Source organism: Sylvia atricapilla, chromosome 6, assembly GCF_009819655.1.
Source record: "Sylvia atricapilla isolate bSylAtr1 chromosome 6, bSylAtr1.pri, whole genome shotgun sequence".
Lineage (NCBI taxonomy): Eukaryota > Metazoa > Chordata > Aves > Passeriformes > Sylviidae > Sylvia > Sylvia atricapilla.
In genome coordinates this window covers 47,014,816-47,030,622 of record NC_089145.1, presented here as the reverse complement: position 1 = coordinate 47,030,622, position 15,807 = coordinate 47,014,816, and the positions used below count along the sequence as shown (strand labels likewise).

General features: G+C 38.2%; 1 protein-coding gene across 1 annotated transcript in view; it reads right to left on the bottom strand.

The window, feature by feature from the left end:
* The window catches only part of TUNAR (TCL1 upstream neural differentiation-associated RNA), a 61,816-nt gene extending 49,650 nt beyond the window's left edge, over positions 1-12,166 (bottom strand). The window contains exon 1 of the mRNA XM_066321827.1: positions 12,059-12,166. The gene's annotated coding sequence lies outside the window, so the exon portion shown is untranslated. The remainder of the gene's footprint in view (positions 1-12,058) is intronic.
* Positions 12,167-15,807: the final 3,641 nt, after the last annotated feature.

Here is a 15,807-nt window from a genome sequence, read left to right as displayed (position 1 = left end):
CACTGAAAAATAAAACAAATTACATGTTCTCTGTGTATCCAAGATAAATTATATTATTCTGAATCTCAGGTGATGTAGGAATAAAAACCTGCTGAAATATTGAAGGTGAAAGCAAATTGTCACGTTTTGGGTCTGGTCACAAAGATAAGGTGGATGATGCATTTTCTGGGCAACTGGCAAAAATATGAAGAGCACAGGACAGGTCTGAGGTGTACCCTTTAATCACCCAGACCACTTGGAAAACAGGGAAGCAGGAACATATTGGTAACAAAGTCTCGTGGTGACACATCGGCTTCTACAAAAGCTAAAGAAAGCAAGTAAAGGAAAAGGCCTCTGCCTGTGTTTCTGGGCAGCCTGGAAGAACAGGCTGAGATTGTGCAGATGCAAAGTAACCTGTCAGAGTGACCATGAAATAGATGACAGAATTAACAAGCCTCAGATGGTTAGAAGGGAGAACACAAACATCATAAATCATGGAGCTCAGGACAGCAGACTGCAATAAACACTTGGAGGTGGAAGTGCTAGATTTTTACAAAATGTCAGTAAAAAGGGGAGTAGGAATTGGAGAGAGCTGCTAGTGCTGCTAAACAAACAAAAACAAAAGGAATGAAAAAGGAAAATTCATAGGCACAAAGCATCCTAAACTAGAGTGTCAACAGTCTAGGAATAAAATGAGAAAGGCAAAACATAACTTGTGACAAAGTAAAAGATAGGAGAAATTTTATTATTATTAGACTATTAAGAAAAATGCTGGTTTGTTTCTGAATAGGAATCTTGAGAAGGTCACAGTGTTGTCATCTTTGCTTCTATCTTCACTAAAAATGTCAACTCTGATCTTGCAGCTAAGAAAATGAGCTGCAGAGATAGAGATGAGTAATAAAACCAGACCAGTGACAAACAGATTGGAAATAGGTAAATGAGAGGTTCCAAGACAGGCTCAGTGGAAATTCTCTGTAGGTATTTTCCTTAAGTCTGCCTTTTGTCCCATGGATGATAAATGATTATATTTTGAAAACTCATCAAAAAACCCTAGGCTCCACAAAACCAGAAAAGCCACTCTTACATCTAATTAAAAAAAAAAAAAAAAAAAAAAAAAGAGGAGAGACAGGCTAGAGGAGAGAAAACCACTCAGACTGTTTCCAGTTTTGGAAAAATCTTGCAACGAAGAGTCAAACAAATTCACAAACACCTAAAAGACAGAGATATCATGATTGCCTACATGGACCTTTCAATATCAAATCATAGTAAATTAATCTAATTCTTTTTATGAGATCAGAATTACTAGGGTAAAAAAGACAAAAATAATCAGTAATAAAAGGGGTTGCAGGTCACAAGATAAGATGAAGTTGGGTGGAGGTGTTGTTCTGTCTAAAGGTGGGAAGGTTTTGAGAGGGATCTGGACAGGCTGGATCCATGAGTCAAGACCAGTGGTGTGAGATTCAACAAGACCAAGTGCCAGTTCTGCACTTGGGTCACAACAACCCCACACAGTGCAACAGACTGAGGCAGAGTGGCTGGAAAGCTGCCTGGTGGAAAAGGACCTGGGGGTGCCATTTGACAGCAGCTGAACATGAGCCAGGTGTGCCCAGGTGGCCAAGAAGGCCAGTGGCATCCTGGCCTGTGTCAGCAATAGTGCAGCCAGCAGGACCAGGGCAGGGATTGTCCCCTTGTACTCAGCACTGGTGAGGTCACAACTCTGAATCCTGTGTTCACTTCTGGGCTCCTCATGACAAGACACTGAGGGGCTGGAGCATGTCCAGAGAAGGGCAACTGAACTGAGAAGGGTTTGGAGCACAAGTCTTGTGAGGAGCAGCTGAAGCTGTTTAGTCTGAAGAAAATGAGGCTCAGAGGGGACCTTGTCTCTCTCTACAATCACCTGAGAGGAGGCTGCATCCAGGTGGGGACTGGGCCCTTCTCCCAAGTAACAAACAACAGGACAAGAGGAAATGGCCTCAAGTTACAGTAGGGGAGGTTTAGATTTGATATTAGGAAAAGCTTCTACTGAAAGGGTGGTCAAGCACTGGAACAGGCTGCCCAGGGAAATGGTGTAATCACCATTCCTAGAAGCATTTAAAAGACATGTAGACTGGCACTTACAGATATGGTTTAGGGGAGGGCTTGGCAGTGCTAGGCTGATGACTAGTCTTAATGATCTCAGGAGTCTTTCCCTGTAAATGATGCCCTGATTGTATAAGTCATATTTAAACTTCACCGATTTGAATAACTTTTCTCTGATAGAAACCACTATGTGTGTCAAGCAAGAACACGAAAAAAGTATGGTAAGAATGTAATTAACTTTAATGTTGTAGGCTGTACTGGTTTCAACAAATATGCAGCTTAATGACTTTCAGAGCTGGAAGTTGCATCAACAACTATTTGGGGATATTCCATTCAAAATTTAAGTATATTTAAATACAGTATTTCAGAATCTGATATTTTCTAAGATCACTTATATAATGTTATGAATATAATATAATTGTTATATACAGAGATCATACCAAAAATTGCAGAAGTTTCTATCACTGAAAGGTCTAGAAATAAAACTCCAAATAATCTTAAAAGGCTTATGAACAGTCCTACAAAACCAGGATTCATATTAGAGGGAAAAGAAAAAAAGCTACGCATTTAGATTACACTACACAGAGAGAGGATAGGAAATGACAGATCTGCTCTGCTGTAAAAGATCTGAGGATTAAAATGGATCAGATCAGAGCATGTGCCAATAACATTGCCAAAAGCAAACATACTGCCTAAATGAAAAGCTGGCTGTAAGAGCTGGTGCAGCATCCACTGGAGTAGGTTTTCAGTTACAAGCACTGCTCCTTGAGAATAGTCTAGGTCATCTGAAAGGAGTTAAGAGAACAGAATGCATGATAGAATTCAATAAAATATTGTTCAAGAAGCGTTGACTGGGTCATATAATCTAAAGGAGAGAAATCTGAAAGGAACTTTAACAGTTTTCAAATGTGAAAAAACTACATGTAAGGAAGAGACTAAGCAATTCTCCACAAAACTACAGATAAAGCAAGGAGTTTCACACATAAATACCAAAAGGAAAATTCAAAGCCGCGTCTTGGAAAAACTTTTGGACAAGCAAAGTTATTTACAAAACAGCTCAGTCTCCATCACTAGAGTTAATATAGGCAAAGACAGACAAACATCTATCAAAAAATGCTTAGGCATATATGACACCGCTTCACGTTAAGGGAGTTGGCATTCTGGATCTTTTCCCATTTTATTTTCTGTGTCCTTTCAGGTTTTTTTCCCTCTGTTTTTGCAGAGGAAAATAACTACTTGAACAAATCACCAGCAGATGTTGCAGCTAATTACTTCTAGTTGCATTTGAAAATAAGAGTCCTTCCTATGAAATATATTGTCTTGCAACAGTTAATATGTGTGGCTTTATGCAGAAATGACTGACAAGGTCTTTCCTTATTTTTTTCTGAAGGAGATAAAACTACATGGTTCTAATGCTTTCTTCTGGCCTTGCTATCTAGATTTCATAAATATATTTAACTGAATACTGTTGAGTATTGCAACACATTGCCCAGAGGTGTTATAGAATCTTCAGCCCTGGGCAATATGCTGTAATTGACCCTGCTCTGAGCACCAGTTTGGACTGCACGGTCTCCAAAGGCTCCTTCTAGTTTCAGCTCTTGCGATTCTGAGAGATTCTGTGATTTCTAGATTGCAACTATATTAAGTGCATCTTATCACCATGAATCAAGTGAAAACTCTGAAGCATTCAAGAATGAAAAGAAGAAAAATCGATGTGAAGAGCATTTTCTCTCCTGTCATGGTCCACATGGCTTTTTTATTCTGATGTATCCTAATTATTTTTGTTCCAACAGGATTGCTTTTCTAATGAAAATTCAGCTCTTTTCTGCTGTTATGAGGGTGGGAAATGAATCTGGTGAAAGTTATAGACTTTGGGAGATGCTGCCCTGTATGTATGTGATAAGCAGTGATACAAAAACATAGAAGGTGGTTTGGTAAAATGGAGAACATGATGAGATGCTCCACATGAACTGGGAATTATAAAGACCAATTTAGCCCAATAGTTTAGAATGGATAATATGAAATTTTAAATGAGAAAAGGATAAGTTTTCAGTGGAATATTCTTAAAAGAAAAACAGACAAAATACTGGAAGGTGTTCAGGGTGCAAAGAAAGATGGAATGGAGGGGCAAAACCAGGGGTAATCGGCTTCTACAGCCCAGTGAGGGCTGCTGTCCAGTTCCAGGCCCTCACTACTGAAATCTGGAGTTGTGTCATATGCAAGTCACATCTTTAACTGATATAAACTCAATCATTCTGTGAACGAGGGTTCTTTGGTAATGGTTCTTTTTAAAGGCTCACAAAGAAGGTTTACCTTTATCCCCAGGGCAGCAGAAGCAGGACAACCTAACCAACCCATTTCCCTGCTGAGTCCATATTTTCAGAATAAGATTAATTTCCTTTGACTTATCTGATCCCTCAGAAGAAGCCACATAGTGCAAATATAGATGGTAAAAACAAATCCTTCTCATGATGCAAGGAAGAGATAGATGCTTCTAAATGGGAGTGAGAATCACAAGTAAACACAGCGCTCTGCTAACCAGAGGTAGTAGTAACAAGATGGCATGGTGTCCCCTTACCAAAACTAAGGCTAAAAAGTGAGCTAAAAGCTTGTGCAAGCTTGTCAATTAGAGACTGAAACACTGTGCTGGATGTTGGCACTTATGGTAAGTACTTTGGAAACAGAACACTCCTTAATTCACTTAAATGGCTGAAAAATGGAAGCAGTGATTATAATTTATGTTATAGATTAGACTTTAAGTGCTCTTATGCAGGAAATAGAAACTATGAATATGGGACCTTCCTGAGCCTGGTGGTTCAAACTCAAAATTTCCATCTTCCATCAGCATGGGTTATCAATTTTAGAAGGAAGTTTTGGATGAGAATTGCTTTCCTGCAGAAGTTCTGTCATCATGCAATAAAGAATTCACTATTCCCATATACCAAGAAATTTACTACTCAAATTTACTAACAAATTGAGAATGTAATTTCATTTGAAAATGATAAATAAAGGCAAAGTCACTGTTAAAGAGAATTCATCTGTGAATGGCAAATTGCCTCCCGAAGCAAATGCACTCATTACGCTCAAAGAAGGGATGAGATCTCCCACAGTTAAATAAAACTAGTAGGAAAAATAATTGCTTGATAAATCAGAGTAATTAAATTTTGCACATGTGAATGCTACTGCACCTCTGTCTTCAGTACAACAAGGCCAGCCCTGTAGCAGAGAAACAGCACATAAAGCTCAGCCTTCACTCCCTGAAAAATGTATTACTGAAAGAAATCGCACACCTTTTCCCTTTTAGCACTTCACTAATGAGGAATGGGAAATCTTGCCCCATAAAGCTATTGGGATCAGAGCAGCCAAAAACTGTGATGGTGCTATCTAGTTCCAGTTCACCTCCTGGAAATGTTCCATTCATCATTAGCATGTCTTTTAGCATTTAAAAGACACCAAGCAATAGACTCTGCTTTTCTTTGGGAACCTGTCTGACAGGTAATTTCTTAGTTTGTCTGTCTTGTATGTTAATTTTTTGTATACCAGGTAAATAGCTGTTTCTCCTTATAAACTTCCATAGAAAAAAATACCCATGAGGCCTTTAAACTTTATAGGTACTGTGATTGCTCCGTATTAGTTCTGAAAAGAAGCTTCTGCCACTATCCTTTCAAATTTCTAAAGTTAATTCTTGACCATTGAAACTATTTTTGTGTTTAGGCTATCCAAACACAGTTATGTACATCTAGGCACGCACACATTCATCTGCCTGCTGCAGTCAGCAGAAATCCAGCCAATGCAACCTGGAGCACGATTCAGTTCCCCCCATCCAAGGGAACCAGCAGCTGCTGAGCTGAATCACTCGCTCAGCTCCAGTGACTCCAGCCTTGATCTTTATTGACTCTAACAACGGCTCTGAGACTGAGGGCTCAATCCATTGCCCACACAGAAGGAGCCAGTGCCATTTGAGATGGACAGCATAACCTGCCTGTCCTGTTGGCAATACATCTTGCAGAGCTGTCAAGGTGCCTTGCCTACTCCAGGGCATCTGAAATGGCAGCAGTTCCTCTGTGAGGGTGACTGAAGGAAGCCTTTAGGCCACAGATAGACTCCTGCAGGTAGGCATAATAAATCTGATATCTCAGTTGTCAGCTGAATCTCTGGCATTTAGGAATTTGAACAGCTTTATCTGGAAAGGCCATGTAGTGCCATAGTATATGTAGAACTCTAAGGAGCAGCTTATTATGGTTTCCCTCCTATTCAAAAGACTAACAAGAGAAAAGCACAGCACAAGCTCATTCATATCTGTTCCTCAGGAGTACAAGGATGCGTTGCATACTCTGCCTTCAGAACCAGTCAAGCAGAAAGCACCAGCAATTCCTTTCACAAGAGTTACAGAAGAGTGATTTTGGGCTGAAGGGTCATTTTAAGGCATAGCTATATGATTAGATTTAGATGGTCATAAGTTAACTCCACATTTTATGTTCCCCCTCAGGTTTGCAATGCATTTAGACACATTATTGCAGGATAACATTTGAACTAAAAATTCACACCTCTCAGTTTATTCATGCAAGCTCAGTAAACAGCAAACTGGGCTATGATCCAAGCTAGAACTGGCCTGTGCTGCAGAATCTTGGGCATCAGATACTAACCTTTGAGTATTTAGGTATACACAGACACTTTGGTGCTGAAGCCCTCACTGCAAGATCACCATGAACTTGGTACATTGAAACATCAGCAACAAAACACACATGAAGCACTGAGAGAGCATATCTGTGTAGAAACACATATTCACCTTTTGACAGTCCATTTTTGACAAAAGTTGCCTTTTATTAAGAGAATCTAAACAAAATGTAGTAATTTTTCCAACAGCTTCATGTTCTGTAAATACCAGTTCCCTGAGTAATTCCCTTAAAAAGTTCAGATAATCTTATTACTCATGTAATCTTTGTGCATTTAATCCCCTTTTAACTTCTCCACTGCAGCATTTTTGTAGAAATTGACCATAATAAATGTGATTATGGATGCAGTTTACACAGGTAGAGTTCCTGATACCCATTTGATGGTTAGCTATTCTTTTAGACTAGATATTCCCAGATGACTGAGCAAGCTCTTTGAGCTTCTTCCCAACATGCCTCTTGTGTGTATGTGTTGTGTGTGGCAAAGACTCTAGTGTCCACTGAGAGAAAGAAGACATGTAGCAGATGCTCGACTGCATTTCTTTTCCTGCTTGACTGCAGTGGCTGCTCTGAGAAGTAAAAAATCCACTCAGTAAAATAAACTGCTGCAAATGCTCACTATGGGTTGTATCATTTGATTATTACCTTGATTATTCTCTTTCCCTAAACAGGTTTATTCAAATTTCCCTACCAATCTATAAACTCCTGAATTTTTTATCAGTTGTATTTCTTCCCTCCAGGCAGAGCCAACTCTTCCTTATTGCTCCAAGACTGTTTTATCTATATGTAGGATTGGCTTTTTCTGCTCGTTTTTGTAAGGAACTTATTCTTGGAATTAGTTCCTGCTTTTTTACTAAGGGATGGCATGTTTTATAAAGTATTCAGTCTCTAAATCACACAGAGAGAAAAAAAAATTTTCCCATTTTCAGATATGAAAGATGTCAGAAAGCAAGATAAAAAATCTGGTTCATGATGATGCTGCCTTTTAGTCTCAATGTCCAATTTATCTCAGAGCACATGCAGGGTGAAGACTGCAAAGTAAGACTAATGAGTATGGTAGAAACATGTGCAGTAATTCATCATCATAACAAAGCATAGCACAATTATCAGAAATTTCCTGTAGGCCTGCTATGATTACATGGAAACAGATTGTTTCATCTGCTCAGTTAGAAGTACAAGAATACTTGAAACAAAAACCAGAAAGGGATTGTTGCCACCTACATACACAAATCAGCCTTTTAGGATACGACAAATGTACAATTTGGCTTTCTTTTTGGGTTTGTACATAGAAATAGTATTCATTCAGTGCCTGGCCAAATGGGTCTCCATGTTCTGCAGCAAGACACATCACAAAAAACATTGGAAGAAGAGGCAGTTGGCTGAAGGGTTTGAGGAGTTAATGGATGAAATCACAATACCTTTTTCATGCTTGCCAAAGACATTAATGCAGAAAAAATTCAAGTAAGAATGGAAGGAAGGGAACCCTTTAATTAGTTGGAATTTACTTATTTAAGAAAAAAAACCCTTGTCTCTGCTTGGTGTATCTTCCTGAGAAAAGACTAACATCAGCATTACTTTGTGAGTAATTTGGTTTGGTCCTGTTCCTGGTGTTCAGCTACCTGGAGTACAGTTTAGGCTGCTGTTTATTTGACTCTCCTCCCTGAGGACCACTCTTCTGTAGGAAAATTAAAGCTATGCAATGCTTACACAGACATTTCTTGCACTTCTTCTGGAGAACAAGACTCATTCTGAGTAAGCACTAATAATAGACAACACTGCAAGCAGCTGCTTGGGGCTCACATGCCTGAGAGACATAATATTAAGGGAGAAGTCACTGCTGAAAGGAGCAGATAGATTGCATTTGCTATCACAGATCTCTACTGTGTTTCACTGATCATGCCACTTAGGTAAAGTGGGACTTTGAGAGCTAAAGTCTAATTAAAATAAGTGGGTGTTATATAACCATGCTCAGAAGGCAAATTTTCTGCAATATTCCTCAGTGACTAGAAGCTGCCTTTCTTTAAAGCATTTACACAACCCAAATCTAGCAATTTAATGGTTGGAAGAAGATAAGGAAATAAATTAGATTTTGGTACACAGCAGTCAAATTAATTTCAGGGGTGTATGTAACTCTTAGCACTCAAGTCCCAAAACCACATCATGACCCATATCAACTGGAAGGTCCCAATTTTTCTGGGAAGGCTGAATAGCACAGATAGCACAGTTACTTTTTAGAAGATGTCATCATACATCATGACAAAAGTCATGTTTCAGGGAATGCCTTAGCTCCACCAGGATACCCATTATGGTCAGGGCTGCACTGCCGAGGTCCCAGGGATGCATCTGGCCCAGGGAATGAATTAAACCTTCCTGTCCTTTCTTTTGTTTTGTTTTAATTGATTTGCCTCTGTTGCTTTCATTATTTTCTTCCTCAAACAATTTCCTTTTTTGATCTTGTCTTTCCTCATTTTTCTTTCCTGGTTACTTCTAGATTAGCACCAGGATGGAAGTCCCCTGGGGAACCCCACTTGGCCCCTTTCTGCCAGTCTTGGCAAAGTGAAGACATTCTTATCAGAACCAATGGGGAACATTGGTGGAAGGGTCTACTTTGGGTGTCACAGGTTGGTGATAATTTGTCACACTACTGCAGGCCAGGTGACAGTGCAGCCACTGTGCTCAGCCAGCACTTCTCTCAATCACCCCCAAGGAACCATGTAAGGTGCAAAGACAACTAAGCTCCCTCACTCTATCTGCTTTGCTAGCATTGCTTTCTTAAGGAATGCTGGACAGAATTTGGTCTCCAGGGAGGGAGAGCCTGCTGCAATCAACCTTATGAAGGAAAATATATCAGCCTTGAATTAATGTCACTGTATGGATGAATTCTGCCAAGTTCCTGGAATTTTCACAAACCAGTTTCATCTACCCTTAATTTACTGATCTACTTTTTTAAAATGTAAACAACTTTCAAATAAGATTCTATTGCATTCAAATATAATTCTTGTCATGTTCTGTACTTTTCTGCTTCACTTCCAAAGAATGTTGTGATGATTAACTCATGCATTATGTGATGCCATGTGTAATGCTCCCTTGTGACAATAACTCAAATTGCTATTTTCATGCTATCTTCCTGTCTCTCACTCTTGTTTTATTTTTATTCTATCCTTTTACTCATTTGAACAGAAATATTTTCAAGAAAATATTTCTGTCTCCTCATGCTGACTGCCAGCTCACAGAGTCTAGAACAATGGGAAACATGCAGATGCCACAGCTTTGCTTCCAGTAGCTACAGAGCTCACTTTCCCAGGAATTCTCCTGGTACTTCATCTGCAGAGGTCAGTCACTCATCAAAACATCAAGTTGTCTGTGAACTCTTTGAATGCCTGGTTAGCCAATAAGGTGTACAGCAGGGGTTCAGTTTCAAACAAGCAAGGAGCAAGCTCATACCTTTACAACTTTGTTATACTCAAAATAAGATTCAGTACTTTTAAACCTTCATTCTGGATATCAATAGAGAAAGAGAGCTTCTGGATGTTAACTGATCATGGATGAAATGGAAATTATCTTTTAGAATATTAAATTTTCTTAACCTGAATAAAGATGCAGATAAATCCATTTCATTTTACCATTTGAACAGAAGAAATAGGGCTAAAATTTTAAAGTTCCAGAATTCTGACAGTGATGTAGGAATTGGTATAACATTCATGGAGAACCTGCAGCAATGGAAAATCCTAAAAATCTGGGAGAGAAGGAAGTGACAGCAGAAGATATGGAGTCAAGAGAAATTTGAGGTTTCTCTTGAATCCTAGTTGTCCTTGATCACATGAGTAATAACCTGTTACTGTTCACAAACTCCACATCCCAAATCTATCTAGAAAATGGTAAGAAAACTAAGGATAGGAAAATTCAGCTTTCAGGAGCAGGCATAGTTTAATCACTTATTTTCCATCAAGTGTGCATAATTGTCTCAACAAAGGAAGAACAGAATAAAACCAGAAAAGTCCACACAAATATGTGTTTGAGGTTAATAACTCTTGTGAGCCTATCCAGGGCTGGCACAAGGAAACTCTATCATCCCATAACAAGAAACAGAATATAAAAAGATTGATTTAAAGTTTTAAGTCAACCTCTTTGTGAGAGCAGGACTGTTCTCAAAATACTCTAAATAGTAGTTTCTAATTTAGCTTTAAATACACAAAGCAGTGGCTTTGCTCTTCCTTGTCTTGAAATCTACTCAAGTTGGGAATTCAGTATCCAGTCCTCAGTGGCTTTTGTTCTCCACTTTCAGTTGCTATATATACAACAGAGAACTGAAATTTGCATTAAGTGGCCCTATATGAGTGTGCTCAATCAGTAAAGATGTTTTCTGCATATAGGGGCTATATGGATGCAGCCTCAATAGCTGCCAGACATTAGGATGGAAAAGGCCTTAGTCTTTCACATCACAGCCTGATCACCTGTTCTTTTACCCTATTACTCCCACAGAGAGAGCACCCCAAGGAACATCTCCAGTCAGACTGTTCCTCCTTGCTGTCAAGGTCACTTACAGACATTAGTAGATATTCATCTATCCTTAGCCAGTAAACTGAAAGATGTTTCACTTTCTTTGTACATCCTCATCTAATAATGTTTCTCTCTGAATTGCCTCCAGTTCACTGCACTGTTAATTAACTTTTATGCACTACCAGAGATGAATGCATCTCAGCAGTGACTTAAGTGATTTCTCTATGGCTTGTATTTCAGTTTCCATTCATAAAACACTTCAACCTATATTAGTCAAAATTGTCCCCTTTTGTAATACTTTTGCAATTCCATAATATCACTCACTGTAAAGTAAAAAAAGGGCAGAGCAACAGAGGAAGTAAAAAGTTAAATACCAATATTTGTCTTTGCCTGAAATACTCAGTTTGGCTATGGAAAAAAAAACCGCTCTGAGTGTTAGCTCTATACTTTCTACACATCATTTGCATTATTAAACTTAATATTTGATCCTTGCCTTAAATACCAATATAATAGGACCTTAGTTGTTTAGCAATATTGGTTCAAGCTGAAGTTTTGTACCAAAAAACCCAACCCAAACCACATAAGCAGTACAAAATGTGTCACTGTGGCAAGGATTTCTTTAACAGCCTGCAAACAGCACACAGCTTTTCCTGCACATTTTAAGGACATATTTAGAGTTCAAAGGCATTTTCAGTTTTATCACCTAATTATTAGAGAGACAATTTGCAAGAGTAAACAGTTCATACACTGTCTGAGCTTTTTAGCATTACAATGAACATGGAGATAAAATTATTCAGTTACATAATAGCAGAACATGTCTGACTTACACAAACGTTGAATCATTTAGAGTTTAAAGCTGAGGTTTCTCAAATTGGTGGTCTATAGATTTCTGTCAGTGTTCTGCAGCTGAAGGTTTATTGCTGTCTGGGTACACAGTATTCATTCCCTGTGGATAATGAGGAGAGAAGAGATTAATAACAAACAAACTGACCAAGAAAAAATACTTCAGTTTACCAGCAGCAGTAAATGTATGTTTTTTAAACAAATAAAATGCTCAACAGTTTTGGTTTGTCCTACCCTATGTCACATTTCAGTATATATAATTTCCATAGAGAGTTGCTGTATCTGGCACAGTATTATATATATGTAGAAAACATTTGGCCATGGTTTTGTTAAAACTGCCTCTGTGACTGTCACAGTTCCCCTTTATTCTCTTCATTGTCTGCTCATCTTATTTAACGTCATTCATTCTAATTTCCATGCTAATAAACTCAAATTTAAAGCCATAGATAAAAATAGGAACCAACATGTACTACTACTACAAAAAAATACACCTTCAATTTGCTGTCTCAAAAAAAAACCCATTTAAAATTACTTTTTTTTTTTTTTTTTTTTTTTTTTTTTTTTTTTTTTTAACGAGTGATGGCTAAAATCAAGTTCAGGAATACATTCAAGAATATTTGTCTATCAAAACATAAAAAATTTCCACTGTCACAAAGTAGAGACTCAATTGTTCAACAATCACAACCAATTCCAAAGTTTCTCAGATCTAATGAAACCACTGCTTTAACTGTATTAGTTATCCAAGTAGTACAACTTGCACTGCAGGATATAAAAGATTCATGTCAGTAGAGATTTAAGCTCAGAAAAGTAGAACAATACTTAATGGTTAGTGAACTGCATTGAAATATTCCTTCAAGCAATTTCTCTTTTTCCTACATCTGTGTTACACTGTATTCTCATCCAAGCCAAGTGAAAACTTCAAATACTTAAACAAGTTAGGGGTTTACTTCTACCTCAAAATTCAAGAAAAACTTGTAGTCGTCCACATTAGTTTCATAGACAAACTGCTTTCAGAAAAGCAAGAAATTGTGAAGCTTGCTGGTTAGCCCTAAGCTCATAAGCAATAATGAAAAAGAATAATGAAATTTCTCTAATGAAAGCAGCAGAGTAAGAAGGAAGAACCTTTCCAGAAGTGTAATTTTGGATCCTGAAATACACTGTAGTGAGAAACAACCTGTATGCAAGATACAATGCAGATCTTTCCAAAGCCTCTGTTTTGGTTTTCACCTAGTGAGACAAGAGTGAACAATGGAAATAACAATTATATTGGCATCCTATATTTCTGGTCTTATAATAGTTTTTCCTCTCAAATATGTAATTCCACAGCTGCATTCTCTTCATATTTTGAGCTTGATTATAGAATTCTTGCAACCTATTTTATACTACTTGTGCCAGGCAATAGCCCAAAAGAATGAAAACAAGCTAATACTATGAGAGATGCTGTGGGCATACATCACATGCTACATAGCCTAGTACATGTACCTAACCAGAATTCACAGTGCCATCTATGAAATCTAATGCTTGGGAAAGTACAAAAAATTAGATTTAGCCATCAGTCTTTTGTCTGAGTTCACCACAAATTTTCAGTTTCCTCCACTTACCTTATAATGTCCACAGGGAAAAAAATAGCTTGTATTCAATAAACCCCTTTCCTTTTTTAGGCTCAGATTGTTGGGCAGCTCTTGGCTTACATGCAGTGTTGTCAGGTAGGTCAGACCTGGCAAAACTGGGGGATCCTGCCAGGTTTGACGGACAACATCATTCCTTTCAGAGCAAACAAATTTGCCTTCTCTAGGCTGTGGATTTCCTTTCATTGTCTATCATTTTGCTTTTCACATGTATCACACTTATCCATGTATATTTTCACCTAAGCATACTTGCATGGGCTAAAAGCACGTCCTGCTTCAACCTCACTCTCTTTTTATCCCTATGCCACGTTGTCAGCAGCTGCCTGTTGAGACTACTTCTCCCACTGTAACTCCAAACCTGTTTTGGTGCACACAGCTCCCTGTCTCTGCCACCTTCAAAAACCCAGCATGTTCCTATGTTAGTTTATGCTGCCACAGGGATTTATGCAGCCCCAAACCATGTCAGGGAATCAATGTAGATGAAAATTTAACATGCAGAAAAGCAGTGAGCCTCTTTCAACAGTGCTGGATTCGGTCATCTTCAGGTACTCATATTACTATGGGATCAGCATTAAGAGTTCCAGCTTCAGGAATTCTGACCATCCCTGAAGTATGAACAATTAATATTCTAAATATCCCTCAACATACCAATCTTGTTCGAGATCACAGTATCTGGAACAGGAAAACCTAATCCTCTCCAGCTTCAGTTTATCTGCATGGAGTCCAACTTTTTATTCCCAGGACATGTCAGGGAAGCATCACAGCATGTTATCTCAGAGATAGCAACATCTTCTCTGTCAGTGCCTTCTCCAGTGGGGAGTGTGAAGTATCCAAGACTTGGGATCCCTAGTTCAGCTTAACCTGAAACACCTCAGGAGCTTCTCCCATGGGTTCTCTTCTTTCTTATGCATTCCTTATACTCTGTTTGCCTTCTGTGAGCTGCAATTTTTAAATGTTGTTGAGACAGACAAGCATCACAGGACATTTTATTTTGATACTGGTGTGGAAGGACAGAAGAGAGACATATATTTTTTGACCTTTCTCTAGACTTCATTTTTGTTCTTTAACAGTTTAGTCTTCCGGTTTAAATAGATAGATAGGCAATTTGAACTTGAAGGATCTGTTGTCTCAGGAAAAACATGATCATCACCCCCCTAAGTATTCTGCTCATGTGTAATGATTCATACCAGGCCCTATATTTTGGAAGGTTTGCAGTTCGAAAAGTTAATTAACAGATATAGTCCATTTCCATATGTCTTCCTCTAAAGGTTACTGCAACAACATTTCCTGAATATCCTTTAACAATTTAATGGCAGCCTGGCAGTGGTATCATGACAAATAAATTTAAGTAACATGCAGGTTGCAGTGGCAGAATACAAAGTATAATAAAGCAATGTACTGCTTATAGAGATGTGACATGAAAAACATTGACCTGTGGTCCCAAGTAATTTTCATAAGACAAAAGCTTTCATGGTAATAAAAACAAATCAGTCAATGTTCTGAAAGACTAATATAATAAACCATCAGGCAAGCTATTCAGCTGTGTTAACGCCATTTAACAAAAGAGGAGTCATTATTATTCAAACTTTGTACTTAAAATTTGGTGATAACTTTAGCTGCACTATGACAAAGTAGACTTCATGATTAATGGCAGATATCTCCAGAACTGGCAGTGAGACTCAATGTGGAAACATATGCTACCATGCTGGTCATATTGAACAAAATGTGTTTGACATTAGGAACACGGGACTGGACTTAAATGACAGGACAGAATATTAATTGCAGAGAAGCTGAAGATGGCGCATGAAATATTATCATGTCCAAGAATTTATATACTGACAAGTAACTAGAGCATGAGGAGGATGGAAGAGGGGTCAAGAGTGCAAATGGTTTTTTATAGGAAGGAGAAAAAGAAAGGAAGAGGAAAAAAGTACTTTAAGTCCATGAATCCCAAACTGATTCTCAACAAATGGATAATACACTGCTTTTCAAGAAAAACAGATTTGTGCTTTACAATTTTATTTTCAAGGTGAAGAAGTTGATATTGATATATCCACTAAGAAAGGGAGAAATTAAGTGAATTACAAGCAATTTGGGGTACAAGT